This window comes from Petromyzon marinus, unplaced genomic scaffold (assembly GCF_048934315.1).
Source record: "Petromyzon marinus isolate PM22_M1 ecotype Great Lakes invasive population unplaced genomic scaffold, UKy_Petmar_22M1.pri1.0 PM_G_Scaffold_61, whole genome shotgun sequence".
Lineage (NCBI taxonomy): Eukaryota > Metazoa > Chordata > Hyperoartia > Petromyzontiformes > Petromyzontidae > Petromyzon > Petromyzon marinus.
In genome coordinates this window covers 722,501-725,000 of record NW_027423015.1, presented here as the reverse complement: position 1 = coordinate 725,000, position 2,500 = coordinate 722,501, and the positions used below count along the sequence as shown (strand labels likewise).

The following is a 2,500-nucleotide window of genomic DNA, read 5'->3' as shown; positions in this document are numbered from 1 at the left end:
TGGTGAAAAACAAAGGCAAACGTTCAAAACCCGAGAACGACATTATTAAACCCAGGATATTACCCACACGATCTTGGATGAAGAAGAGAGCGGAAAAACGAGGAAGCTTCATGAAGCACCAGAAGCTCTTCTTTAAGAACCGCTCTCTTCTTGCGTCCTTAGTCCTGGATGGCACTGAACGTCATGAATGCCGAATCCCGAACGCAGATGTATATCGTTTTTACTGCGAAAAATGGGAGAAGGTGTTGCCATTCAATGGCCTGGGCCAATTTAAGTCATCAGGTGTTGCAAATAACGAATACTTTGAGCCCCTAATTTCGGTGGAGGAAGTTCAGACTGCCATACGGGCCATTAAACCAACGTCAGCAGCTGGGCCAGATGGCCTAACAAGGGCTGCAATCTGTGCTGCCGACCCCGAGGGTCGGACACTGACAGCCCTATTTAATGCATGGATGATTACAGGAATTATTCCCAAAGAGTTGAAAAAGAATAGGACGATTCTTATTCCTAAGGTTATGGATGATGAAAAGCTGAAAGAATTGGGGAACTGGAGACCAATAACGATCGGTTCAATGATTCTGAGATTATTTTCCAGAATAATGACTGCACGTCTTGCTCGTGCTTGTCCCTTAAACCCAAGGCAGCGTGGTTTTATAGCGGCATCTGGCTGCTCTGAAAATCTTAAGGTGCTACAGGACCTTATGAGACATGCTAAGAAATTGCACAGGCCGTTGGCTGTCATGTTTATCGACATAGCGAAAGCTTTTGACTCGGTTTCGCATGCTCATATTTTATGGGTGTTAAGGCACAAGAAAGTAGATGAACACGTGGTGGGCATCATCCAGAACGCCTACGATCGGTGTACGACCTCGTTCAAAAGCAATGGCGAGTCGACTCGAGAAATTAGCATACGTGTTGGTGTCAAACAGGGTGACCCCATGTCACCCCTGCTCTTCAATCTTGCCATGGACCCTTTGATATGCACCCTAGAGTCACACGGAGTTGGGTACTCCATTGATACCGACCACGTGACAGCTCTTGCGTTTGCTGATGATTTGGTGTTGGTGAGCGAATCTTGGGTTGGTATGGCCGCCAATCTAGCGATCTTGGAATCATTTTGTGGGCTATCGGGATTGGAGGTTCAGGCCAGAAAGTGCCAGGGCTTCATGATAAGCCCAACCAAAGATTCATATACGGTGAACAACTGCGACCCATGGACTATCAAAAATAAAGATGTCCATATGATCCAACCTGATGAATCAACGAAATACCTTGGTCTGAAAATTGGCCCTTGGACTGGCACTATACAGCCTGATCTACATTGTCAGCTAAAGACATGGATCTCGAAAATCGATGAGGCGCCTCTGAAGCCAACTCAGAAGGTTGAACTACTCAATGCCTATGCCCTACCCAGATTGTTATATCCTGCAGACCACTCGGACTGCAAGCAATCAACTCTCCGTGGGTTGGACCAAGAGATTAGAAAGGCGGTAAAAGGATGGCTCCACCTTCCCGCTTCAACTTGTGATGGACTGTTATATGCCAGAGCCCGAGACGGAGGCCTTGCCATCTTGAAACTGGAAAAAACAATCCCTTCGGTTCAAGTTAGAAGGCTGCAACGTATAGCAAACTCGTCCGATGCTATCACCCGTAATATTGTGTCCTCGCAGGGTATGGAGGAAGAATACCGTAATTTGTGGGTACGAGCAGGGGGTGACAGTGATGCAATCCCAACATTCGTTCTCAGGGACTCGGTGTCAAAAGAACCTGTATATCCGAGACCCTGCGATTGGAGGGAGCATGAATTTCAGAGATGGTGCGAAAAGCCGGTTCAAGGAAGGGGCATTGTAAACTTTGCGCATGATAGAATCAGTAATGCTTGGTTGAGGCCATGGTGCGGCTTTAAACAATGCTTCTTTATCGCAGCACTACAACTAAGGGCAAATATTTACCCAACAAGAGAAAGCTTGAACAGAGGCAGAGATGGGGCCTTACGTTCCTGCAGGAAATGCTCTGCCAGACTCGAGTCCCTTTCGCACATTCTCGGTCAATGTCCTGCAGTACAGAAAGCAAGAATTGCGCGACATAACAAGATCAGTAACATTCTGGCAGACGAAGCGGCTAGATTGGGCTGGTCTGTATACAAAGAGCCACGGTTCATATCCGAGACGGGAGAGATGAGAAAGCCTGACCTCGTGTTTGCAAAAGATGAGGAGGCGGTTGTGATCGATGTCACCGTCCGTTTTGAGCTTTCAAAGAATACCTTGTCAGATGCTGCCTCGCACAAAGTTTCGTACTATACCCCTCTTGGTGATCAAGTCAAAGTGCTGACGAAGGCTAGCAAGGTCACATTCTTTGGATTCCCGGTTGGGGCAAGAGGAAAGTGGCCCCTTGAGAATAACGAGGTACTTACCTCCCTGGGCCTGACCAAACCCAGAACGACATCACTGGCCAAGATGATTTCCCGCAGAACGCTGCTTTTCTCTCTTGATATTCTGAG

At 47.5% G+C, this 2,500-nt stretch overlaps 1 pseudogene; it reads left to right on the top strand.

Moving 5' to 3' along the window:
- LOC142919808 (28S ribosomal RNA) overlaps positions 1–2,500 on the top strand; it is a 10,631-nt pseudogene that overhangs the window by 4,218 nt on the left and 3,913 nt on the right.